At 38.7% G+C, this 27,209-nt stretch overlaps 1 protein-coding gene across 12 annotated transcripts in view; it reads right to left on the bottom strand.

The window, feature by feature from the left end:
- Nucleotides 1-22,951, bottom strand: part of CLOCK (clock circadian regulator) — a 112,491-nt gene extending 89,540 nt beyond the window's left edge. For 4 of the 12 annotated variants that reach the window (XM_066280026.1, XM_066280024.1, XM_066280023.1 and 1 more), the window contains exons 1-2: nucleotides 21,896-22,094; nucleotides 20,868-20,955 (exon numbers count right to left, since the gene is read on the bottom strand). The gene's annotated coding sequence lies outside the window, so the exon portion shown is untranslated. Of the gene's footprint in view, nucleotides 1-2,814; nucleotides 2,894-20,867; nucleotides 20,956-21,895; nucleotides 22,095-22,167 lie in introns of those variants that run through there. The other 8 variants (XM_066280029.1, XM_066280025.1, XM_066280032.1 and 5 more) reach the window with 5 other exon arrangements.
- Nucleotides 22,952-27,209: the final 4,258 nt, after the last annotated feature.

Here is a 27,209-nt window from a genome sequence, read left to right as displayed (position 1 = left end):
TGATTCTTCATGATCCTATGGTCTTATGGTCTTATGTTAGTGTCCATACAATTGAGGAAATAGGCACCTCTTCCCATCTTTACAACATGCTTCAGCAGACAAAGTCCTTAACCAGTCAGCCCATCCAGAGATTATGAGTGGTTTCTGAGGGCAAGTTTGCTGCAGGTGTTGCGCCTGGGTGAGCAGGTGGGCAGGCCTGGTGCTTGCATAATCGAGGACCATTACTGGTGCTTGGATCCAAGGGCAGGTCCTGGAGCCGTCTTCACTGGTTCAGGCCTATGGCTTGAATCTGTCTGTGGTGATGAGCCCACAACCTGGTTTTGCATGGGTGGACTGGGATCCTAGGTCCACAGGGACAAACAAGGCACCGAGTACCAAACAAGGTACCGAGTACCAAAGGGGCAGGCCCAGCATCTGGGTCCTAGGGGACTGGTACAGTACTCAGGTAGGCCAGGAGATGAGTTTCATGGGAGCTGGCCTGGAACTAGGGCCACAGGGACCAGCCTAGTGCTTGCTTAAGCCTAGCACCTCTGGCTGTGGGAGTCAGCTAATCTGGGGCCTTGGGGACAGGTCTAGCACTGAGGTTGGCCAGGAGTCTGGGTCCATGGGAGCTGGCTTGAGGCTGGCACCTTGAGGGCTGGCTTGGGCTGAGGTTGGGCCAGGAGTCAGGGTCCATAGGAGCTGCTCTAAAGTCTAAGTCCTCAAGAGACCAGCCTAACGATGGGGGTTTGTCAAGAACCCAGGACAACAACAATCACCTTGGCACTGAGCTCAGCCAGGAACCTGGGTTCACAGATTGGGAGATAGGGGCAATAGAAGCCATCCAGGCTCATAAGAGCCAGTTGGCGCTGCAATATGCCAGAGCCTGAGTTAACAGAAACCCAGTAGCCTGATGCTACAGGAGCCACCCAGAGCCTTAAGAGTCAGTAAGTGGTAAGGTAAGCTAGGAACCTAGGTTTTCAGGATCCTTCTGGGAGCCTGCTCCCACAGTAGCTGGCTGACACCAGGGTGTGCCAGAAGCCTGGGTTCACAGAACCCGTCAAGAGCCTAGGGCCATAGGAACAAGCTAGTGCTAAAATGGGTAGGAGCCTGGAGCTCAGGAAGCTGCCTGGAGTCCCAGGAGTTGCCTGGAGCCACTGGAGCTGGTGGACTCTGGGGTGAGACGGGACCTGGCTTCACAGGAGCTAACTTGACATGTTGGCAGATGATGAGAGTTAAAAATTCCTACACTCCCATTTTGCTTCAATGATGAAATCTTATATACTCTGATGATAATACTGTGTCAACTGCTCATCTTTAATAATTAAGAATTTTAGAGGTTTAAAAATTAAGTTTTGAACATATGGTTTAACTTTTATTGCTTAAATAAAATGACCAACTAAGGTTGTCAGAGTTTAATTTTCTTTTTTTTTTAAATTTTATTTATTCATTTTTAGAGAGGAGAGAGAGAGGAAGAGAGAGAAACAGAGAGAGAGAAGGGGGAAGGAGCAGGAAGCATCAACTCCCATATGTGCCTTGACCAGGCAAGCCCAGGGTTTCGAACTGGCGACCTCAACATTTCCAAGTCGACGCTTTATCCACTGCGCCACCACAGGTCAGGCTAATTTTCTTAAGTGGTTGATTAGTAGGCTAGTATAAGTGAGAATTCTCAACTGGCATAAACTAGAGTACATTTGGGCAACTAAATTATAATGTTAGCATATTACTCCCACTTATGATTTAACATTCCAGTTGTAAATTAATCTCAAACTCCTTAAGAAGCTTAGCATCTAATTAGATTATGTACAGCTAAATGCTCTTTTAGATAGGAAGATAAATTCACAGTCTATTATTTGCAATACTGTTAAAATATTTAATAAATATGTGAATAGAGCATAAAATATATGCATAACATACATGCATCAATAGTCTCTGCATTTAGTTATGTTCAAAAACTAATTATTGACTATATACTATGTCCAGGCATTATCTGGGGGTACTAGGATTATATCACTGAACAAAGTCCCTACCATTTGAAACTTATCACTTATACTACGAACATAGTATTTTCATTTTTATTCTTACGATATCCACAGAAAGTACTCACAAGTAGCATCTTTAGGGAATTCCAAAATCTCAAGGCTTTCAACAAAAGGTAGAGGACAGAGGGAGTCCTAAGGACAAAGAGATGCCTTCGTCTAATCAGATACAGGTGTATGGCTTGATTATAGTTGACAGAATAGAATAAGCACTTGTTTCTGGTTGAGTATTATTATAATGGTGCGTCATCAGACTTTTGCTGCCTATTGTAAACCATATTTATTAAAGTAATTACTTTAGTGTGGTAATCATAGGTTAACTGGCAAATAAATTTCAAGAACATTTCATTACCACTGTTTTTTTTAAATGTACATTGTTTTAGGACACAAAAAAATCAAGAATTCATGGAAAAGCAAACTGTTAGAATACATCTTAAGATCAAAAGCAAGTATTCAATCTTCTACACCTTCAGCAAACATTCAGTAATTGATTTAAGAATAATCATAAAGACCTTTAGTTATTAAAATGATTTAAATTACATTCCAAGACAGAAAAATGTACTAATATATTTCTAAAATATTTAACTTTTAAATGTTTAAAATAGTATTTGGAGTCCAAGAATTTTAGATTATTATAAAAACAAATTATTATTAACACTATATTCCCTACATCTTCCACTTAACTGGTGATTCATTTTTGGTTTTTGATGATTGCTGTGTAATGCTACTGTTCTAAACTAGGTGCTTGAATTTAATCCCTATATGCTTAATTGTTTTAGTCACATGTAAAGCTTACCTGATTCATCAGCCTACAACGTATTGACCGTTTCAGAGTGTCAAGCCGTCAAAACTGGCTAAACCAGTCTATTTGGGAACTGAAAAATAAGTATTGTACTTATTCAACAAATGACACTATGTATTAGTCTAACCATATGCTTTCAAGTAATATTCTAAGGTGACAGGGCAAAATCTCTTTCACTTTTGCCCTAAATTTTATCTACAATTCTTCTCATAGTGACTCTGCAATAATATGTAGTAATATTTCTCAAAATAGATAATAACTATCGCAATATGTTGTGAATAATATATATATAAACATAAATATAAAGTGACATCCTAAATAACCAGTACCTTCATTATATAAGCAGTAAAATTTCATACATTGTATGTCCTTGTTAAAAACTACTCTTTACTTATATTTAAAATATTCTCTAGAAATTATAAGAGGGCTATGAGTATATGTTTTGATTTTTATTTTCTGACTTACGGGCCCTTTTGTTGTTTAAAAGATGTTTACTTAGATCAAAATTTTAAGGTGATCCCAATATTTTATATGGACCTTTTATTGATTACTGAAATCAATATTTTTGTCAATAGAAATAAATAGTAGCTACCCAACATCACAGAGGACTAACTGCTTGCTATCCTCATTTACAAGTGGAAGAGAAGACTTGGCTGACTAAAATGTTTTTAATATTTTTTCAGTATAAATTGTAATCAAATCTAAAGTGAACTAGTTAATTTTTTTTTTTACTTTATGCAATGGAATAAAATTACACTTATTTATTTCGTTTATTTACCCTATCCGTTTCTTAAAACTTACATATTACTGATGTGATAAATGCTCAAATGCACAATATTTTTTAAAGAAGTGTAAAAAGCTTATAATGGAAAGGCAGCTGCCCAACTGTCCTTACCTGCAGTCCTGCTGCCTAGATGTAATCACTTACAACTATTTGTAGTTTTTTTATTTTATCTCCATAGTTATAGATAACGTGTCTCTGTCTCTCTCCCTTTTCATTAAGTTCTAATTATGTCTACTGACTCCTAGGTAGGAAAGAAGTTTGAGTTCACTTAGACTGTCTTCAATCTGTGCTATCCTCTCTTCTTTCCAGTGGCAATCAGTCCTATTGAGCACTTGATATATGGCTAGTAAAACTAAGAAACTTAATTTTAAATTTTATTCCACTTTAACTTAAATTGTTAGATATCTCTAGTGGTACCATATTAAATAGGAAGCTCTAAATTATTCCTACCTTTAAGAATGTAAAGATTTCTTTATGAGATAGTATTATAATCAATTTTGTATATATTTTTAGAAAGAAAGTATTGTCTCTATTTTTAAGGTAGGATTCAGTCTACCCATCAAATTCTGCTTAGTAATTGGGATATATATTTAGCTGTTCTATAGACTTAATATATATCTTGTTCATTTGCTACACTACAGTATGAGAGCCATTAAACTCTTCTAACAGTGAGTCTTCTTCTGAATAGGTCTCCAGTATCTTTTTTGCCTTTTGAATATTAATGCTCTGTTATTTTATACAGATAATTGGTATTTCTTCACTATAAATTACAACTTTTGTACTGGCTCATTTAATTCCATCTTCTCTTTACATTTTACATATAATTGTTATTTTAATAAGGCTTTTATTTTTGTACTAGTGGATATCTTTATAATCATATAAACTTAGTCTTCATTTCTTTACATATTACCTGTAATAGCTCTCTACTATAAGCTATCTGAAGATATGTTTATTTTGCCTTCCCCCTTTCTTATCACTAGATTTCAACCAAAAACATGATCTTTCTTAATGTTTACCCTCTGCTGTTAGGTATACTCCTATTACAATACTTGTTGGTTTTAAATGCTATTGACTCCAACTAATTATATGGGAGGCAACTAGCATAAATAGCCCACTTATTCAAGCTCTCACCTTCTTTCCCCTTTTCCTTCTGAAATTGTTAGCTGTTTTATTATTAGGGTATATCGCAGACTAAAGTCTGCTCAAATATCAAACTCTCAATGAAGACTTCTGTGTCCATTCAATTTAAAATTGTAACACCCCCTCATATACTCCTCCAACCCCCTATACCGTAATAACACTAATGACTAGTACTAAGATATCTGATTAGTTGCTCATCTGGTTTACCCAGTTGGAATATAACTCCCCAAGGACAGGGCTTTTTTCCTACTTTGTTTACTGTTATAAAACACTAGCAACAATAACAATGCCTGGCACCATGGAACACAGTAGATGCTCAATAAATCCTCAATGCATAAACAGGATCAAGTCCACTACTAAAAGTCTATTCAAAAACTATAAAAGCATTGCTGAGAGAAACTAAAGGCCTAAATCAATGCAAAGGTATATTGTTTATAGATTAAAAGACTCAAGATTGTGAAAATGTCAATTCTTTCTCAGACGATCTATAGGTTTGATACAATCATAATCCCAGCAACCATTTTTGTATAAAGTGAAAAGTTAATTTTAAAATTCCTATTAAATAAAGGAAATCTAAAATCCAAAAACAATTTTGAAAAAGAATTACAAAGTTGGGCCCTGGCCGGTTGGCTCAGCGGCAGAGCGTCGGCCTAGCGTGCGGAGGACCCGGGTTCGATTCCTGGCCAGGGCACATAGGAGAAGCGCACATTTGCTTCTCCACCCCTCCGCCGCGCTTTCCTCTCTGTCTCTCTCTTCCCCTCCCGCAGCCGAGGCTCCATTGGAGCAAAGATGGCCCGGGCGCTGGGGATGGCTCTGTGGCCTCTTCCTCAGGCGCTAGAGTGGCTCTGGCCGCAACATGGCGACGCCTAGGATGGGCAGAGCATCGCCCCCTGGTGGGCAGAGCGTCGCCCCTGGTGGGCGTGCCGGGTGGATCCCGGTCGGGCGCATGCGGGAGTCTGTCTGTCTCTCCCTGTTTCCAGCTTCAGAAAAGTGAAAAAAAAAAAAAAAAAAAAAAGTGAATCACAAAGTTGGAAAACTTCCACTACCAGATTTAAAGCTACAGTGATCAAGACATTAAGGTATTGATGTAAAGGATAGACATCCAGTTCATTACATAAAATAGAGAGTTCAAAAGAAGATCCATACATATACGGTTAACTGATTTTTGACAAAGTTGATAAGGTAATTCAGTGGAGAAAGCATAGTCTTTTCTCAGCAAGTGATACTGAAACAACTATATATCTATGTGGAAAAAATATATTTTAAAGAATCACAACCTTTTCTTAAAACCATACACAAAAACTAATTCAAACTGAACCACAGACTTAAACAAAGAAAACTATAAAACTTCTACAATAAAATAGTACATGAGAAAATCTTTGAGGTAGGCAAAAATTCCCTAAAACACACACACAAAAAGGAGCATAAAAGAAATAAAACTGGATTACATGAAAATTAAAACTTTTCTCCTCAAAGACACTATTAAAAATTAAAAAGGGAGCCTGACCACTGGTGGTACAATGGAAAGTCAACCTGGGACGCAGGGGAGTCAGATTCAAAACCCCAAGATCACCAACTTGAGTGCAGGCTCATCCAGTTTGAGCACAGTGTCACTGGCTTGAGCAAGGGTTCACTGGCTCAGCTTGAGCTCCTGCCCTGGACAAGGCACGTATGAGAAGCAATCAATGAAAGAGCCACAACTACAAGTTGATGCTTCTCATCTCTCTCCATTCTTGTCTTGTCTCTGTTTCTCTCTAATAAAAAAATAAAAAAGGGAAGTCATAGTTTGGGAGGTAATTTTCACAATTCAAACAGCTGACAAAGGCCTCATATCAGAATACATTAAAAGAAAAAACACATCTCAATAATAAGAAAAAACCTAATTTCTTTAATGGACAAAGGATTTGAGCAGACTCTTCACAATTTAACAGAAAACAGATTAGTGATTGCCAGGGGAGAAAGAACTTTGCAGGGTGATAGGAATTTTCTGGATCTTAATTGGGGTAGTGTTTACAAGAATATGTTTGTTAAAACTCAATCTGTATACTCACAGTGGGCAAATTTTAACATATATAAATTGTACCTTGATAAATATGATTTAAATAGTATACTAGGACCAAAACTAAAATCCAACTACCTAAAACCTAACAGAAAAATAGTTAAACAAAACAGTTCATGAAAATTGAGTATTCTGGTAGCTTTTAAATAACAAGGAATTGTCCACATTCAAATAGGGTGGAATACATAGCAGCATGCTAATAATCTTGCTGTGAACCAGAAAAGCTAAATAAATGACAAAAGTCATATTCTTAAAGGCAGCAGAGATGTGGAAGCATGGGGAATAAGAAGGTCTAAAACTCCAAAGGGGAAATCTTTTAAAGGTGTTTAGACGATCTGCGGTTGTCTTTTTCCTGGGATTATTTCCAAACTACGACCATAGGTTAGAGACTAAAAACTAAAACTTGACCCATACAGGAACATTGCTGCTAGGAACGGAGAAGCCAGGACAGCTTTCGTTGTTCACACAGGGCAGAAGAAACAAAACTAGCAGACTGCAGGGACTTCAAGCTCAAGGCTAGCATCTCCCATAGGACATCTGCTTAATTTTAAAACTGTACAGAATAAGAAACTAAAGCCAAGTAAATTTTTCCACCTTAAGGCACTGATAATGGTACAAAGACCATCAAGCTTCCAACTGAAAGTACTGGAAAACCCCACTCTACAATATGGCAAATTAGAGGAGAAGCACCAAAAACCAAAAGAGCAACCCAGCCTCCACATAAGGTGATTAGTGCCGTATTCTATCTCCCTAGAAGAAGAGGTAAATGCCTCCAGCAGAACATACTTGGCAATGCTTGCTTTATTTTGTTTCTTAATTCACAGTGTCAAACATTCAGTCAAAAACTATAAAGCAGCCTGACCAGGCGGTGGTGCAGTGGATAGAGCGTCGGACTGGGATGCGGAAGGACCCAGGTTCGAGACTCCGAGGTCGCCAGCTTGAGCGCGGGCTCATCTGGTCTGAGCAAAAGCTCACCAGCTTGGACCTAAGGTCACTGGCTTGAGCAAGGGGTTACTCGGTCCCCTGAAGGCCCGCGGTCAAGGCACATATGAGAAAGCAATCAATGAACAACTAAGGTGTCGCAATGCGCAACAAAAAACTAATGATTGATGCTTCTCATCTCTCTGTTCCTGTCTGTCTGTCCCTATCTATCCCTCTCTCTGACTCTCTTTGTCTCTGTAAAAAAAACACACACACAAAAAAAAACTATAAGGCATAAATAAAACAATCAACTCATTTGTCCTGACTGAAATTATAAACTAAACAAATACACCCTCTTTTTCAAGTACAAATAGATTACTTACCAAGATCAACCATATTCTGGGTCATAAAACAAATTTCAATAAATTTAAAAGGTTTCAAGTCATTATAAAGTATGTTTTCTTTCATCACAACAGAATGAACTTAAAAATAACAAAAAGATCTCTGGGAAATCCTCAAATATTTTGAAACTAAATAATACACTTCTAAATAATCTATACACCCAAGAAGACATCAAAGGGGAAATAAGAAAGTATCCTGAACTGGATAAAAATTAAAATATATATTAAAGTTTGCAAGTTATACTTAGAAGAAACTTCATAGCACACCTATATTGGGGCGGAGGAGAATCACAAATAATTACCTTAACAGAAAAAGAAAACAAATGAATCCCCAAAGAAAGTTGAAAAAATATAAAAAGAGCAGAGTAGAAATAAGAAAAAAACAAACAGGAAAGACATGTTTTTCAAAACATGGCTGTTAAATCAAAAGCCAATTCTCTGAGAACCTTAATAAAGTTGATAAATCTTTAGTTAGACTAATTAGAGATAAAGACAAAATTACCAATACTAGGGATGATACTGAATCTTTTTAGATTATACAGATATTAGACTCACTACAAAGTTTAAAGCCATTTAAAGGACAATAAAAGAATATAAACGATTTTATCGATATATTTAGTAACTTAGATGAAGTGGACAAGTTCCTTAAAAAACTTAGCAAACGTGAAAAACAAAACCATAACACTACATGACCAATACCAACAAAAAGCAATGTAAGTACACCAATGAATGATGCAGATATTGAAACTATTAATAGATAAGCATTTAAATAACTATAATCAATATATTCAAGAGAATTGGAGTCTATTAAAAATCTATAAAATAGGATATTCTAGAACTCAAAGTTGCAATGTAAAATTAGGAATACAATATATAAGCTTTAATAAAAGACAAGACAGTTGTGGTATGCTGGAAAATGGGTCATTAGAAGACACCCGAACTGCCTGACTAGGCGGTGGCGCAGTAGACAGAGCGTCAGACTGGGACACGGAGAACCCAGGTTCAAAACCCTGAGGTCACCCAGATTGTGCGCAGGCTCATCTGGCTTGAGCACAGGCTCACTGGCTTGAGCATGGGATCATAGACATGACCCATGGTCGCTGGCTTGAGCCCAAAGGTCGCTGGCTTGAACAAGGGGTCACTGGCTTGAGACCAAGGTTGCTGGCTTGAGCAAGGGGTCACTTGCTCCGCTGCAGTCCACCAGTCAAGGAACATATGAAAAGCAATCAATGAACAACTAAGGAGACTAAGGAGCCACAAGGAAGAATTGATGCTTTTCATCTCTCTGCCTTTCTGTCTGTCTGTCCCTCTCTCGGTCTTTCTTTCTGTCTCTGTCACAAAAATAAAATAAAATTTAAAAAAAGAAGACACCCAAACAAAAGTATAAGGAGAAAAAAAAATTTTAAGTGACACATGATCATTAGGTACAACAATTATTTATATTAGAATCCATAAAGGAGAGAAAGTTGAAGCAATAACTAAAGAGATAATGATGGAACTTTTCAAAACTAAAGGCATCAAGCTATAGATGCAAAAAGCTCCATGAACATAAAGCAAAACACTTACAAAGAAAACCATACCTCAGCACATCATAGTCAAAGTACAAAAAAAAGAAAAAGGGAAAGTCTTAAAAGTCACCAAAGAAAAATAAGACATTATTCTCAGAAAGACTATCAGCAGATACATTACCTTCAATAGGACTAGTTGCTGACTTCAACAGAAAACCAATGACAACGAAACATTTTCAAAATGAAAAATAATAACTACCAACATAGAATTCACACCCAGTGAAAATAATATTCAAAAAAGGCTAAATTAAGATATTTTCAGACAAAGAATGGGAAAATTAACTGTCAGTAGGTAGGCCAGTATTAAAATACATACTAAAGGAAGCTACTCAGAAAGCAGGAAAATAATCCCAGACAGATACACAAATACAGGAGCCCTAGAAAGGGTAATATTAACAAATATTGACAATTCAAAGATACACTAATAATGTTTTCTAGAGTTTAAAATACATATAAATAGAATGCAAAATAATACTGTAAAAAGACTGGAGTAGGAGTTCAAGTGTAAGGAATAAGCATTACTAGGGAATGATACAAGTAGTAATTGGTATTATACTAGTAAGTCAAGTATGCTTGTTATAACCTCTGTAATAGCCACTGAAGATATAGTGAGATATTACTAACAAGATAACAGTGGAAAAAATAAAATGGAAATAATCTGATTAACACAAAAGAAAGAAAAACAGAAAGGATACAAAGAAATGCAAAACAGATGACTCAAAGAGATGTCAAAATGGATGGTAGTTACAAACTTAACTATTATCAGCAAAAATGTAAATAAACTACATAAATACTCAAAGTAAAAAACTAAAACTAGATTAAAATAATGAAAATATATATTTATTCACAAGCAACAACATCCAGAGAATGAGAGAAAACTAGTTTACAAAACTACACAATCTACTTGCTTAAAAACTGTAATATGTACATATACATACACATATAAATGCCTTGCAGGGGTCCCCAAACTTTTTACACAGGGGGACAGTTCACTGTCCCTCAGACTGTGTCACATACAGTGCTCCTCTCACTGACCACCAATGAAAGAGGTATCCCTTCAGGAAGTGCGGGGGGGGGGGGGGGATAAATGGCCTCAGGGGGCCGCATGCGGCTGGTGGGCTGTAGTTTGGTTTGGGGACACCTGCCTTAGAGTATGTTAAAAAATATTTTAACAGAACTTAGCCCTAAAATTTTAGTTAAGTTTTTATAGATTTTTCTTTGTGGTTTTTGGTATGTTAACTCTCTTCCAAGGAGTAAGACTCATTTTTATAAAAAACCACAAAACTATTTTTTAAAAGAAAAAAATCAGATTGCAAATTTTAATAACAATCAGCTCCCAGAAAGTAACAGATATACAAAAAAAGAAGACTATGATCTAAGACTAAAAAGAAGACAAACAATGGAAACTTATTTCATGCAATAAACTAGAGGTATAACTAATACACCTTTATAATTACAACTACTTTATATCATCACCATTTCTGATGGAGACAAAAAAAATGTAAGGGAAGAGTTGGAAATAGCTTTTTCTTTCCCCCCCTTTTTTTTAGTGAAAAAGAGCCGGAGAGAAAGGGAGAAGCATCAACTGGTAGTTGCTACACTTTAGTTGTTCATTGATTGCTTTTTCATACATGCATTGATGGGGGGTGGGGGGCCTCCAACTAAGCCAGTGACCTCTGGGTTCAAGCCAACAACCATGGGGTCATGTCTATGATCTCACGCTCAAGTCGGCAACCCTGCACTCAAGCAGGTAAGCCCACACTCAGGTTCTTCTGATTCCCAGTCAGGGCACACAGGAGAAGCAACCATCAGCTTTTCCACCCCTCCTCCTCTCCCTTCTCTCTCTCTCTCTTCCCCTACTGCAGCCATGACTCAATTGGTTTGACTGCATTGGCCCTGGGTGCTGAAGATGGCTCCATGGAGCTTCCACCTCAGGCACTAGAAATAGCTCCCTTGCAGGCATGTCCCCAAAAGGGGGTTGTCGGGTGGATCCTGGTTGGGGCACATGCAGAAGTCTGTCTACCCTCCTTCTTACTTGGAAAAGAAGGAAAAAAAATTGTTTTGATAAAAATAAAAATAGACAAAACACATTAAACTATTACATTAAACTTTAAGATCATATCTATTTATCTTGAAAATAGTTTGTCATAGTTTTTCTCCCCAGTTTAAACTGGAGGATATAGATACCTAGAAACTGAATAAAATATCACAAGAATTCTGTATAAAACTGATGTCAATTCTTTGGGTGACACAGAACTGTTTCTTGGTATTTAGATTTTCCTTTTAATGAAGTGTTTTGGAACAATCAAAAACCTCTGTATTGAACTTAAACTATTATAAAAAATGTTATAGCTCAAATTTTAATTTTGCATGTAGACTGCTTCAGACGCCTATCATACTTAAAAGGCTTGTTCAAGACCCTCGCTATCCAAATGATTTATGCTCGTGAAATGCAAAGTTAATTTAATATACTTCAAAGTAAAACATACTTTAAAAAGAAAATATGCCATTATAAAAATCTTAAATTCATTACTATGGATCATTAATAATTTATTATATATTTATGGCATTTTTTTCATAGAAAGCACTAAATTTGATTAATCTGATATTAATACAAATTCATTACCATTCTACTTGAATTCTAATTCTTCTGAATATTATCCTCTTGAAATTTTCTTCAGGTACCAACTCTGTATGATTACTGTTGTCACTTCTAAAAGGGTTATCATTGCCCTGCCTCAGCTGGTTGGAACATTGTCCCGAAGCACAGGGGTTGCTATTTCAGTCCCCAGTCAGGGCACATACAGAAACACCAAGCTTTCTCTCTCTCTCTCCCTTCCTATTCGCTGAAATCAATGTTAAAAAAACCTGATATCATTACTTTAAAAATTGAAATGTGTTCAAAAGAAGAAGATCAGTATACTGCACAAAGACTACTAACTACATAGCTGTTAAAAATAATAATACAGAAAAGTACTGACATAAAAAAACTCAAGATTCACTGTTAAGTGAAGAGTAGTCTGCACTACAATGGATGCCTTATAAGCCCTTTTTATAACCTTATGCATCTATAAGTGTACATACACTTATGTAACAGTTCAAATGCAGGAAGAAAATATTCTATAAGTTTAACAGCATCTCTTTATGGTGGGATTTTCAATATCTTAAATTTTTAATTCATGCTTTTTTATTTCCCAAATTTTCTGAGATGCACTATCTTTATAAGAGATTAAGAAAGAAATGCCAGATTTAGAAAAGAGATTAAGAAAGAAATGCCAGTATTTACATCAAAGCCATATTTTAATACAAATGATAAATTCCACTGGGGAAAAACAATTTTTTTTTCATTTTCTGTTGCATGAGGTTTTAAAACTGTTTCTATATATTTCTGCATCGCTGATTCCAAATCTGAAATCCATTTTTTGGTGCATGCTCTAGTTTTTATGCAATTTTAATTTCTTTTTGTTACAGTAAATGGCATGCATTGGTTTTTAAATTGGAGTTAAAGGGCAACAACTCTTGGACTGAACATAACTTCCAAATCTGAAATCCGTTTTTTTGGTGCATGCGCTAGTTTTTATGCAATTTTAATTTCTTTTTGTTACAGTAAATGGCATACATTGGTTTTCAAATTGGAGTTAAAGGGCAACGACTCTTGGATTGAACATAACCACAAGGCAATTAATGTTTTACAAACATCACTTTTACATAATTGTAGTTTTTAAATGTAAAAAATTATTATCTGATAAAAACACCCTTGCATTTTGTTATAAGATTGAATCATGGCTTCTTTGTGTAGGTGTAAATGTAAGAATAGTCCTGACACCTCTGTTATATATGTGGCTGTTACACACTTCAATGTCAAAGGCGCAATATTTCATCATTTGTGACGTGCATATATTGCCTATTTTCAAGTTCCCTTGGTGATCAAGACAAGAATTGGGCTCCTCATATTTTGTGTCATAATTGTGAGGAAATGCTTCGTGACTGGACAAAAGGAACACGCAAAGGAATGCCTTTTGGTATTCCCAGGGTTTGGCATGAACCTAAGGACCGCAGCAGTGACTGATATTTCTGTCTGATCCATACAAAGGGCATCGGCAAGAAAAAATGGCATATAATTGCATATCCTAATATTCCTTCAGCAATACGACCTATCCCATACTCTGAGACACTCCCAGTTCCAGTTTATAATGGTTTTATTTCTTCTAAGAATGAAGAAAGTAAACATGGTGATCAAGTGTATTTTGATAAGATGCATGAGGAAATGGTTGTAGAATCTGAAGGGTCTTCTTCTGATGCCAAGTAGTCATTAACCCCTCAGCAGTTTAGCCAACCCGAATTGAATGACTTAGTAAGAGATTTGGGCCTATCAAAGAAAGCAGCTGAGTTATTAGCCTCCAGGCTTCAAGAGAAGAATGTACTTTACCAGTCAGCTAAAGTATACCATTTCAGGAAGCGTAAACAAATTTTTGTGGACTTTCTTTCTGAAGACAAACACTTTGTTTACTGTCATGATATCAGTAGTTTTCTCAGCCAGCTAGGTGTTACCACTTACAGTCCAACAGAATGGCGGCTAGTTCTTGACAGCTCTAAATGGAGTCTGAAATGTGTTCTCCTAAACAATGGTAATGTTTATGCAGCGGTTCCAATTGGTTATTCAACTCATCTGCGAGAAGATTATATTGACATAAAAATTGTCCTCCACTTTCTGAGGCGCATAACTGGATCATTTGTGTGGATCTTAAAATGGTAAATTTCCTGCTAGGACAACAGAGAGGTTTCACGAAGTATCCTTGCTTTCTGTGTTTGTGGGACAGCCAAGCTTGGGAGAAATACTGGACACAGAAGGAGTGTCCAAAATGTGAAACTCTGGAAATAGGGATGCAAAATATTGTGAATGAACCTGTAGTTAATTGAGACAGGATCATTTTCCCCCCACTTCACATCAAACTTGGCTTAATGAAGTAGTTTGTTCAGGCTTTGAATAGTGAAAGTGAATGCTTTCAACATATTATTTCTGCTTTTCCTGCCTTGTCTTTTGAGAAGATAAAAGCAGGTATATTCGATGGACCTCAAATTCGAACCCTCATACGTGACGAAGAATTTGCATGAAGATGAATAAGGAGGAGAAAGGAGTATGGCAGTCTTTTGTGGCAGTTACAAAGAACTTCCTTGGCAACAAAAAAGCAGAAAACTATGAACTTATGGTTCAAAGGATGCTGTTGGCTTTCCGCAACATCAGGTGTAACATCAGCGTTAAGATTCACTTCCTGAACAGTCACCTTGATATGATTCCCGAAAATCTTGGAGCTGTTAGTGATGAGCAGACTACTGCTGGAGCATCAAACGAGAGTGTCCTCAACAAGTACACAAACGCAAGAGCTACAAATTTTTGCCTGAATAGAATTTAAATAAGTTTTGCGCAAATTTTATGATTAAAATAAGTGTTTTAATATGTTCTATTTCAAAATTGTAGACAAATTCTGATGCAATCATATCTTTTACTGTATTAGTGTATTTATTGCATTATACAAATTATTATATTTTCACATTAACATAATGAAGTAGAATGCCCCAAAAGGCATTCTACTTCATTATGTTAAACTAAATGTTGAAAATTTTACAATAAGATGAAAACCTAAAATCTTGAATTGCAAAAAAAAACTGTAGCTTACAGAAAAAAACTAATGTCAGATTTGAGATCAGCACACTCAAATTAGGTAAGAACAAGTGTTTTTGTGGATGCAACAAAACTTGTTCCCCAGTGTTCTTAGCCTAGGCATATATATGGTTTAACCCTCAACAATGCAACCACCATTTCAGTTTTTATTTTTATTTTTATTTTTTTATTTTTTATTTTTTTTCATTTTTCTGAAGCTGGAAACCAGGAGAGACAGTCAGACAGACTCCTGCATGCGCCCGACCGGGATCCACCCGGCATGCCCACCAGGGGTGACGCTCTGCCCACCAGGGGGCGATGCTCTGCCCATCCTGGGCGTCGCCATGTTGCGACCAGAGCCACTCTAGCGCCTGGGGCAGAGGCCAAGGAGCCATCCCCAGCGCCCGGGCCATCTTTGCTCCAATGGAGCCTTGGCTGCGGGAGGGGAAGAGAGAGAGACAGAGAGGAAAGCGCGGCGGAGGGGTGGAGAAGCAAATGGGCGCTTCTCCTGTGTGCCCTGGACCATTTCAGTTTTTAAAAAACACAAAACCTTTAATTATGAATCAACCTATATTTTCATCTTCTACTATTTTAAGAATTAAAAATTTAAGTATCTGATTATATTTAAGTACCTGATGAAGTACCTCTTTGAAAGAGGTGGAAATTTTGGTCATACTACTGGATTCTTATTAATGTCAAAATAAAAAAAATCTTTCTTAAAAAGGTAAATGACATTCTAAATAGTATCCTATAAAAGTCTAATGCAAGTCATAAAAATTTTTTACAAGTGATTTCTTTCTTTAGATTTCTAAGACTTAAAATGATAAGTAGAACTACATCTTCATGAAATACACACCTAAAACAAGTAATAACTCAGAGTTGAAACTATACTTATGAGGATGCACTTAGGTTAATTTAACATTTGCATAATCGAAAACATGGAGAAAAACAGAACATCTTATCCACCTGATTTATAGAAGTTACACCTAACAGAGCTATAAAAATGCCTAACAAATGGATATAAAGCAATCTATAAATACTAATGCCATTATAATAATTACACTTAATTAATAAGATTTCATTGTTCTGACACTTAAAAGTATTCTATAAATAAATCATGCAACTCCATCTAGAATTTGACTCAGAATAGAAGAAAATGCAAAGTTCATTGGTACAATGTCTATAAAAAAACACTTAGTTTTTTTACTTTATGAAATCTGCAAAGAACTGAAAAAATAGACAAAAATAAAAGATAGTTTTGCAATAATGTGGACTGATTGACTTTTCACTGTTGTGTTCATAGTTTAAAATATTTAAAATAGCCCTGGCCGGTTGGCTCAGCGGTAGAGGGTCGGCCTAGCGTGCGGAGGACCCGGGTTTGATTCCCGGCCAGGGCACACAGGAGAAGCGCCCATTTGCTTTTCCACCCCTCCGCCGCGCTTTCCTCTCTGTCTCTCTCTTCCCCTCCCGCAGCCAAGGCTCCATTGGAGCAAAGATGGCCCGGCCCGGGCGCTGGGGATGGCTCTGTGGCCTCTGCCTCAGGCGCTAGAGTGGCTCTGGTCGCAGCATGGCGACGCCCAGGATGGGCAGAGCATCGTCCCCTGGTGGGCAGAGCATCGCCCCATGGTGGGCGTGCCGGGTGGATCCCGGTCGGGCGCATGCGGGAGTCTGTCTGACTGTCTCTCCCTGTTTCCAGCTTCAGAAAAAAAAAAAGAAAAAAAATAAATAAATAAAATAAAATAAAATATTTAAAATAAAATAAACAGTATTTGACAAAGTACCAGAAGTTAAAATGTGAGGGAGAAAGTACACTAAATATGTACTTTGAAGAACTGAAATGTGATAGGAAGAAACGATTTACCTTTAATACTAACACTGCCTGACATATTAGATGGACAATAGCTGACAAAATTAATTTCCTAACTTAATATTTGACAATCCTGAAATTTGAAATGCTATATTATAATTATTAAATAAAACATCAAATGGCTCTTTCCAGTGGGGTAAAGTGAAAACAAAGAACAAAAAGATCCTATCAATTAGTCTCATAAATGCCTGCTATAAGGATGGAATTCTTCCTTACTCTTTAAGAGCTAAGATTTGAGCTTTCAAAATTTGTCTCACCCTCCCATAAGTATCTAAAAGGTTGAGAGATACACTCTCCTTCCAAATCCATATCTGTAAAAATAAAAAGCTGGAAATAGTCTCATTCATACAAACTTTATGTATGATTTTTTCTTCTGGAGCCTATCATATCCTGTCTTGTGTTGTAATCATTATGCACATGCTCCTTCAACCAATACTAGATTTCAAACCCACCAAAGGCAGTCAACTGTATCCATCTTCCTTTATCTTTCACATAGCTTAGTAAACAGTCTTAATACTCTGAACATCCTACAAACTCTATCCTAAAAAGAATTAAGGCTTGGTAATTCCCTCTAGTTTGGTCTAAAAAACAAAAAACCTCTGAAACTATTAGAAAAGTAGTGTTCCCTTTATAGGAAAAATAGGGGGCGGTGGGAGTATGCATACTACTTGTTTGCTGTCAGTTAAGCATAAACCAGACCAAAAGATCTCTTCTCCCTTTTCTCCTTCAAACGCTGAATTTCTTCCACCCAAGTCAATCAATGTCTCTTAGTTAAGGACATGGTCTACCTCAGCTCAGTTCAGAGGACTTGGAAAGCCTGATGTAATCTAGGAGATTTTCCAGTGGTCTGCAAGTATAGGGAAATAAAATCAATGTTTAACCTGTGAGCTAGTAGCCAGGTGAAAACCCTAGAAGGTGGACTCTAGATTCCTTTAAAAGCATGGAATCCAAGTCATTCTCCTGAATTCAATCTACACCAAAGCTCGTATCAGAGCAACCTCACTGCAAACTCAGCAAATGCATCCCAACCTGACTGACTCCTCACAAGTGCCTCACAAGTGAAAAATTATACAGTATATGTCCTAAGGTATAAATCATCTATGAATCTTCCTAACGTAATCCAAGTCATTTCCCTGTCTTATGCGTAGCAACACAGCCCACAGTGGAGATAAATGGGCAGAGCAGATGATCAAAACAATTCAATTTTCAAGATTAAAAAAATCTTTGAAAATGTACAGTAAAAAATATATAGAAGGTTATACAACAGTGTTAACAGCAGTTATCCCTGGAAGGGCTGTGAGATGTAGAAGTATGCAAAGGAGGTTTTTACTTATTATACAGGAGTTGGCAAAAGTTTACAGTTGTTTATATGGAAAATACAATAATTGATAAATAATACAAGAATAAACTATTTCACAAACTCTCAACTATAAAGCTACTTTTGCCCACTTCTATATGTACACTGTATTAATTTTTTAAGAGCATAAATTTATTTCTGTAATTTAAAAAAAAATAAAAAAAAATAAAAACAAAATTTTGAGACTTGGCATGGTAAACACATAATACAATATACAGATGATGTATTATAAAACTGGACCCCCTGGCCTGACCTGTGGTGGCGCAGTGGATAAAGCGTCAACCTGGAAATGCTGAGGTCGCTGGTTCGAAACCCTGGGCTTGCCTGGTCAAGGCACATATGGGAGTTGATGCTTCCAGCTCCTCCCCCCATTCTCTCTCTCTGTCTCTCCTCTCTCTCTCTCCCTCTCCTCTCTAAAAATGAATAAAAAATAAAATATAAATAAATAAATAAATAAAACTGGACCCCTAAAACCTACATAATTTTATTAAGCAATGTCACCCCAATAAGTTCAATAAAAAAATGTTTTGAAATGTTGATTCTATTTCAAAAAGATTATATAGACTGACATAGAATTCAAAGAAAAAAATAAATGCCATTTTGCGGAAGTATGGCTACAAGAGACCTACAGATCAAACAAAAGTAACACAATTATTCCATCCTATAAAATAAAAAGGAATACTGGTCAAGGAACAACAATGTTCACAGCAACTGTCACCCGCTACTCAACATTCACTACTTTGATTATAAAATACTGGCAGTAGTATCCTCCCCTCAAAATTATATCCACTCTAACAGCCAAACCCCTTTTCAATTTTAACCTAATTTAAATGGTTAGACTGGCAGAGCTAAAAAAAAAATCTCAATACATAAAAATTTTTGGTTTTTGCAACACCAGAACACTGTCAGTTTTATTTTAATTTTTCATACAAATTATATACACACACACACACACACACACACACACAAATTTACATCTTACTGGGGTTCATGTCTATTTCTTTAAGAAAAAAAAGTTTCCCAATCTAAAAAACAAACTACCTGGACAATCAATTCTATTATCATTTTATTATCATTTTAACGAAGTATCCTTGTTCTCCAATTATTTTGCCATTATAACTATGGGATTAAAAAAAAGTATAAATCCTGGCCAGTTACCTCAGTCAATTAGAGCATCTTCCCAAAACACCACCTCAGTCAGGGCACATAACAGAAGTGACAATGAATACACAACTAAGTAGAATAACAAATCAATACTTCTCTCTCTCTCCCTCCCTCTCTCTCTCTTTCTCTCCCTCCCTCTCTCTCTCTCCCTTTTTCTGTCCTCTAAAGTCAATCAATAAAAATAAGAAAAATAAAAGTAAAATTATATATAACTCTGACTCCTGAAAAAAGGGGAGGGGGGACACAAACTATAATCTGAAAACAGCATAATTCAGCCACAATGCCGAATGGTAATGTCATTATATACCTTAGCAAAGCAAAATATGACTAAACATCTTTAAAAGTTAAATTTGTAACTTCAGCATCTTAAAAACTAATGTATAAATAGCCAACTTTATGCTAAACTTCCTTTCAATTTCGGTTCATTTTCCTAAAAAATATTAAAAGCTGTCATACTGAAAATGGCCAAAAATCACCAAAAATTAGGGAAGAGAGACACACAGGCAAAAACCACTGAGCAGGATTTCTGTTTCATCTAGTTTATGAACCCATAATATAGTCACGAATATTTTAAACACATAGTGTATTTCTCATTTCCCACCCTTCCCTCATCAGGCCACGACTTCGTTATTAGTTTTACAGTATCTTACCAGAGTTCCTTTATACTTAGAAAAGCAAACACAAGTTCATATTCATATTCCACCCCTCCCTTAACACATAAAGTACTTATCATTCACACTGTCCTACACCTCGTTTTTTTCACTTTATAACATACTTTGGAGTTCTTTCCATGTCAGTACACAGAAAGCTTCCTCATTCTTTCTTTCATAGCTGATCAAGACTAGTTCTACCACAACTTTCATCTACTTACTTCGGGCTAATTTTAATGGTGTTCTATTCAGTCAACTAATTAACACCTGAGTTAGTATCCTTCCCCTAACAAGATTTTAGAACAAACTAGACTTGAGTTGTTAAAAAAAAAAACAAAAAAACTTATCTAAATTATATCCATTTTAGAATGTCTGTTTTTCAGTCACTCTGAGGGAAAACATCCATACAATGTTCTCCTCTTCCCACTTCAAACTACAAATTACAGGTAGAATGCAATCTTCAAGTGAAATTACCTTTTTTATTTTAACTTGGGGGAATCAGCGTAATAGGCAAATCAACAATGACTGTAAAAGTTTCCTTATTTCTTGTGCTTTTCTTTCGCTGTAAAAGAAAACATTTTTTTTTTTAAGCCTTAAAACAAAAAGTCGCACAGAGTGGCATACTTAATAATGACAAGAAACCACCACCTGATTCGATCTTTCATCTGCTGGGTCACAGGCCTAGGCTTTTATCTTTGGGGATTCTGGTCACGATATCAACAGGACTTCTACACCAACAAAAACACACTCAAGCGTACAAGCTCCGCGACGCTACGTGTTGGAAAATTTCACACCAGGGGCCAGAGCGCCGGGACCCGCTACTGAAACCGCGGCTTCGCAGGAGGAAGGAGAGCGAGAACGTCCGGCGCGGCGGCGGCCGGGAGTGGAGAGGCGCGGGTTCGCGGAAGGAAGACCCGGCGCCGCGCCGGGAGCCCTGGACCCCGCGCAACAGCTCGAGCCGGAGGCTCGGAGCCGCGCTCCCCAGGGACCGAGCCCGGAACCACGACCACTAACGGAACCAACCCAAGGGCGGCGGCAGCCGCCGCTCGGACCGAGGCGCGCGAGTCGGGCGCCGGGAGGGCGGGGGTTCCCCGGAGGAGCTGGCCGCCCTGGCGGCCCATTGGGCGCCGCTCCAAACGTGCCCAAGTTGTGACAGGAATAAAGTGGGTCACAAGGCCTAGCGGGTCCCAAGCAACAGCCCTGTCGGCACCGGGTCTCCGGCTTTCCCGGCTGCTCCGCCGCGGGAATCGGCGCCAGCCCCGCGGCGCGCACCAGCCACCGGCCCCGCCGTGCACCTCAATCCCGCCCCTGCCCCGCAGGTAACCCCAGCTACCCCGGAGGGCCCCGCAGACAGGGCGGGCCTCCGCCCCAACTCCCAGGAAAAGACACACTACAGCGACAGTCAAAACTTGGGCTTCAGCTGCCGCCTTCCCCTCCTCGGCCGCCGCCCCCGAACCCCACACACGCCGCCCCCCGCTACCTCCCCTGCCCCGCGCCCTCACCGTGTGGCTGCCGCGGCTCCGGCTTCTTCCCTCCCCCACCCGGGAGTCAGGAGCGGTGACTCGGAACCACTAAAACAGCCGCATCCAGGAGACACCGCGGCTCCCAGCACAAGCTGCACCTGGGGCTGTGAGTGGCGCCCCCAACCCACCCCCAATAAATTCACTGCTACTGCAACCAGCTCCTCCTCCCCCTCCCTTTCCTTCCCCTCCTCCACCGGCACCGGGAGCACGCATGCGCCACCGAGGCAAGCCTACCGGCGGACGCCACTCACCGGGAGCGCGCACGCGTCGGTGGCCAGATTTCCTCCGCGCTCTCGCTTTCGGGGGTTTCCTTTTTTAAGCCGGTAGCCGCAAGCTGTGTCTGTGATTGCGCTCCCTCCCGGCGCATGCGTCGTCAATGACCCCGCGGGCTCCGACGTCCGGCGCTCTGCATTCGCCCCTCCCCTCACTCTCCCTTTCTCCGGCGCGTCTCCGTGCGCATGCGACTTGCCCCGTTAGGCTGCGTGTTGCTGCGGAGGGTATCCCGGGCTGCCGAGGAGGCTCCCGCTCCCTTGGGCCGCGTGTTTTCGCGGTCCGCGGCCGCCGCCAAAGGCGGAGGAAAACCGGGATCTTCCCGGCGCCCTTTTTCCCGCTCCGGTTACGAGAAAGCCAGGGAGAGGCGGGGCCTGATGGGGTGGAGGGTGCGTCCAGTTGGGGGGATCGTGAGCGTTAGGTCCGAGCGGCTTCGGTTTTCACCCTGGATGCGGGGTACGAGAAGGAGCTCCCCGCTCGTTGAAGGATCCGGAGGCCAAAAAGGGGACCCTCTCTCCCTTTACAAGAAAGTCACTTTGCGCACGCCAGGGAAGATTTTTTTCAGATGTTCCGGACGAAAGATGCCCTCTACCCCAAGCAGCCTCGCTGGGGTTTCTTCTCCTGGGGCTGGGAAAGGGGAGTTGAGGAGGTGACTAGACTTAAGGACAGAGCCTTTATACCCTCCCCCCGGGAAGCACGTCTTGGGTGGCTTTTTATTGATGGGTAAACCTGGGGAGACAGAACAGACCCCCTTGGCCGTACGGAGGCAGAAGATGGTCAGGATGTGTTCACTTGGCTTTTCACCCGGCCTTTAACCCTAACTTTTCTTTTGCCTCTGTAACTTGTTTCTTAAGCTCACGCAGCCCAGCTGGCTTACTTCTCCTAAATAAACTTCTGCTTATATATGTATATTTGAATCTTGCTTCTGAATTCTCGCTTAGCTAAAGCTTAAGTACCCAGGAGATCCAATCTGGTGCTGTTTCGAACCAATATAGCACTGCGAAACCTTCAAGACCAGGTGATAGTATAGGGGAAGATGAGGGACGCAGTAGTGGCAGTAAACCAGGATCCTAAATTTCCATGGTTTCCCTTTTTTAGAAAACTGGGTGAATACTCAGTTTATTTTAGGGAGAAATTATCCACCCATACTATTATAAATACTACTATAAATTATCCATACTATTTTGCTGTATGCTGGGAGCAGGTGGGAGTGGAGAGGACATAAAATTTTAATTTATTCAGATCCCTGATCTTTCGCCTGAGGATTTTTCAGTAGAGAGTGGGGAAACATGATTTGTTAACTTACTCCAAAATATAGCAGCATAGCAGAAGGGATTTTAGTACACATTTTTGCCTGCTCAGTATTCATTTCCTATTCTGATAATTTCCTTTGGAAAACTATCCTTTCTTCACTCTTCAGTCCATATGGCTGGGTTAGGACTCCAGAGGGGAAGCATGTTTGAGTTAATCCTCTGCCTTAGGCTGGAGTTACAAAGAAGGGCTCTCTTTTCCAATGTACTTAAATCTGGAAAAATGAAGACCTGAAGCCATCTTTCCATTCCAATTCTGAGAAAGAAGGAACAAGAGGAAAAGCAGATTCAAAAATGGAGGTCTAGCCTGAAGACATGTTTGATGCCCTGAATCCAATGTGGACTAGATAACTGGAAATTTACTTAGTCAATTAATTAATGTGTTTGTTTTATTGCTTAAACCAGTGAGAGGTTTTCTGTCACTGGCAATCCTGAACCCTGATACTGGAAGCAAGGGAGGAAGCAAGGTTCATTATACTGATAAGGTAGATTGCATCCAGGCAAGAGGGTTTAAATGCATTTCCTAGGATGTGCATGTCGATTTTATTCTAGAGAAAGTGATCCCTCCTCTTCTGCATCATCTAGAGCACATATCTTCAAAAATACCTTTGCCCCTTTTAATGGTTCCATTGTCCTCTTAGTCACCAGGATCAAATCATGTTGACTCTTTCTCACTTTCTATATTTAATCATTTACCAAGAACTGTTGATAATCATTTTCTGCCAGCCCTCTGATACTGATTTAAGGAAGCGTTCAAGCTCAACAACTCATACATCTTAATTACATGCATACCCAACAACTCCTAATTTAGTACTGGACTATTCTATCATTGAATAGAAATAATACTGTTAAATAAGTAAGATCACAACATATCCATGATTAAGATCACATTTCCTTACTCCCCTTATTCTCTCCAAGGATAAAACTGGATGATATTTGTAATAACTTTTCCAATTTCCAGATTCCACTTTTCCCTAAAACAAAAATCCTGCCTCGTAGTTTCACAGACCCTGTTTGTCCTCCTGCCTAAATCCTCTAGTTAAATACAATTTATGTAATTCAAACATTCCTTCTTGTATGCCTTACTTAAACTGAGCATTTCAAACTCCCCAACTGATTCCATTAGTTGATATCTTGGTAGAGGCAATATAGCACAGTGGTTACGCGTACAGAATCGGGAACTAAATTGCCAGGATTTAAATCCCAACCCTATCACTTAATATCTGCCTGACTTTGAGCAAGTTATTTCTCTATTTTTCAGTTCCCTCATCTGTAAAATGAAGATAAGAACAATCCCATCTCATAGGATAATTGAGAGGAAATATAGTAGATAACAGATGAGGTGTGTGTATAATTGTACATGGTACATAAGAAATCCCATATTAATATTGGCTACTATTAATGATGTCATTTTTTGTGTAATTCTTACATCTCTTTTGCTAATATTCTAGTTCCCCATGTCCCATCTATCACAAAATCCTATCTTTCTTTCATAATACCTCTCTTATCCATCCTTTCATTGATATTCTTAGTTTTGCTACCCTAGTATAAGGTGAATGGAACATAGGAAGTTTAAGATATGCATAATAGGAAATACAAAGTAAGCTTTCCTTTTAGAGAGACCTTTATGGTTTAGTCAACTACTCACATTCTTTCTATACCCTTTAAAAATAGAGAGGAGTACAATAATATAAGGTGGTATTATGGATTTTGTAGTAAAAAGTCTAGGCTTAAATCCTAATACTAAGTTAAGAAAGTTAAATAATATCTCTGAGCTTCAGGGTGTTTATAAAGTTTGAAAAATAAGTGTCTCAGAGTTATAATGCTCAAGTGTAAATTACAAACTGCTACATAAAGGTTGGGTGATAAGGATGGTGGTTTTGGACTTTAACAATATTTGTTGGAACCCTAGGAATGGTTTAAACGACATACAGATTTGTAATTCCAGCCCACACTGCTCCTTTGGACTCCATACACATATGTTCAGTTGCCTATCTGATGTCTCCTTTCAAGTGTCTCAGATATCTTGGATGCTCCCTTCAATCTATTCTTCACAGAGCAGCAAGAATATTCTTTTGAAAATATAAATGAAGTCATATATTCCCTTTTAAAACCTTTGCTTCCCATTCCATCCAAAGTCTTAATAATGGTCATAACAGCCTATTTGATCTAGCCCCTGCTCTCTCTCCAACCCCATGTCTTAATATTTCTTGTTTTTTCATAACACTCCCAACCCAGAAACTTCCTTCAGTTCCTTGTAAATCTCTCTCTGTTCTCAGGCTCTGGCACATGCTGTGCCCTTGCCTGGACCATCCTCTTACTGTTCTCATGGCTGGCTCCTCAGTCTTTATTTCTCAAAGCTCTAACTACTCTATTTAGATAGGTCTCCCTCTCACGTCTCAACCTATCCCCTCCCTACGTACTACCCAGAGTTATTCTCTATTGCTGTGCTGTTTCCTCTATAATATAAATTTAAATTACACATATATTTATTGGATATTTGTCTCTTATCTATTAACTATCTTTCCCACCACCACATGGCAAACTCCAGGAGGCAAGAACCATGTGTTTTGTTCACCATTGTATATTATTTTCCATTTCAATTCTTGAGGCAAATGAATGATTAAATGAGATAAAAGGTAAAACATAATAGAAAATTTTTAGGATCATTTTTATATCCCAAATTATGATTGTAGGCAGATTATAGTCTTGTCAAGAGGTAGCCTTACTAAGGTGTACTAAAATACAAAAGAGAGATAAATTGACATCAGTAAAATATGATGTACCAGTACTGTGTTAGTAGTAGAGTATTTGAGGGCCCACAAGAGTATGTAACACTATAATGGACACAGCTATGACATATATAAAGGATGCTGAGTGAAGTCCACAATAGGGAAAAAGAGCATGAATTACTCACCTTACCTTCTAAATACCTGCCAATATTTGGGGCTATACACCTAATCCATTAGCCAAGACAAAAGCTGAACAAAATGATCTACCATAGTCAAAACCTCCAACACTCACCCTCACGTCACATAAGCAGAACATCTGGGAAGAGTAAGATGAATCACTGGAGCCAGTCAGGTTCCTGGACAGTACTGTGGCTTTGCCTTTTGCCTTTCCCCCATCCCACTCCAAGTTAAATAAACAAGGCTCCAATAGAAACAGCTAGAGAAACTGGAGGTGACTGTAAGAAGAAACTGACATCTCATCCACTAGCAGATTTGTCTATATACCCTACACCTAAATAAACAGGAGAATAAAGACTTGGAGAGAAACAGCTGGCCAGGAAGTAGGCTGAGGAAAGCAGTATGTACTCCTAAGGACGTGTATGTTTCTCCTGGGTCCATTGATGCTCTGTGGAAAGTGCCATCCAGGTGTGAACCATCTTGACTCTTAAGGGGGAAAGAAATTCTAGCAGCAAGAGGCAGGGTAGACTTCTGAAAGTGGAAACTGAGACATTAAAAAAAGGGGAGAGGTGCAGGCTGATCTCCCGTGACAGGGAACTGTGCAGTAGAGAGGCTGCCTCAGAGTTTCTAGAACTCAGTGTGCCCATTAATGAGTGAGCATTTAGATATGGGTTGTACTTAATCATAGAGAAAATCCCTTTCTTCCCTAATTTCCCTCCCAGTCCTCACCCCACACCAGAAGGAATGGACCTTAAAAAGAGGGAAATAATTAGTAAAAACAAACCCCGCCTTCTGTCTTCATAG

Source organism: Saccopteryx bilineata, chromosome 5, assembly GCF_036850765.1.
Source record: "Saccopteryx bilineata isolate mSacBil1 chromosome 5, mSacBil1_pri_phased_curated, whole genome shotgun sequence".
NCBI classification, from domain to species: Eukaryota; Metazoa; Chordata; class Mammalia; order Chiroptera; family Emballonuridae; genus Saccopteryx; species Saccopteryx bilineata.
Note: the sequence above shows the minus strand (reverse complement) of the source record. Positions and strands in the feature narration are given on the sequence as shown.